This window comes from Terrapene carolina, unplaced genomic scaffold (assembly GCF_002925995.2).
Source record: "Terrapene carolina triunguis isolate 2854851 unplaced genomic scaffold, T_m_triunguis-2.0 Scaffold58, whole genome shotgun sequence".
NCBI classification, from domain to species: Eukaryota; Metazoa; Chordata; order Testudines; family Emydidae; genus Terrapene; species Terrapene triunguis.
Window position 1 is genome coordinate 106,028,644 of NW_020664409.1, and position 816 is coordinate 106,029,459.

Sequence of the window (816 nt, forward strand, 5' to 3'; positions counted from 1 at the left end):
CCCCTGCAGCACCTCAGTCAGTCCTGTCCCCCCTCCTCCAATCCCCCCAGCACCTCACCCCAGTCCCCCACCCTTCCCCCCAGCACCTGTCCCAAAGCCCCTAGTGCCTCACCCGATCCCCTCACCCAGCCACCCCAATGCTCCCAGTCCCATCCCCCCTCACCCCGGCCACCTGTCCCAATCCAAACCCCCTAACTCAGTGCCTCACCCAGTGCCGTGCCACCCCACCCCTACCTGTCCCAGTCTCTCACCCAGCCACCCCCGCCACCTGTCCCAATACCCCCGGCGCCTCACCCGGTCCCGTCCCCCCACCTGTCCCGGTCCCTCACCCAGCCGCCCCCGCCACCTGTCCCAATACCCCCGGCGCCTCACCCGCCCCGGTCCCCCAGCTCCCTTGTGCCTCCTTTACCTGCCGCCGGGTCTCCCCCTCTGCCCGGTACCTGGCCCCTGTGGCCGCGGAGGGGGTGGCTGGCTGCGGCAGGTGGGTCGGTCAGGACGGGGCGGCTGGGGCCCGGCTGCTCCCCGGGGGCGGGTCAGCGCGAGTCGGATCGGGCCGGCGCGGGCTGAGCGGACGGGTGCGGGCAGCAGCGGCCGCTTTATACCGGGCTCCTCGGAAACCGTCTCCCTGCAACGCTTCCGCTTCCGCCCCCCTCCTCCGGGCTCATTAATATGCAGAGAGGGGCGGGGCTCGAGGGCAGGCGCGCAGCCAATGCGGGAGGGGGCGCCCGGAGGGATACTGCCCGCCCCATTGGCTACCCCGCTGTCCGGCGGGGCGGGGGGGTGCGCCAGCCAGGGCATCACTGAGGGAAGAGCGGG

The 816-nt window shown here is 72.7% G+C and overlaps 1 protein-coding gene across 1 annotated transcript in view; it reads right to left on the reverse strand.

Annotated features, from left to right (window-relative positions):
* SLC45A4 (solute carrier family 45 member 4) overlaps positions 1–581 on the reverse strand; it is a 77,212-nt gene extending 76,631 nt beyond the window's left edge. Inside the window, exon 1 of the mRNA XM_026646776.2 lies at positions 410–581. The gene's annotated coding sequence lies outside the window, so the exon portion shown is untranslated. The remainder of the gene's footprint in view (positions 1–409) is intronic.
* Between the last annotated feature and the right edge of the window lie 235 nt (positions 582–816).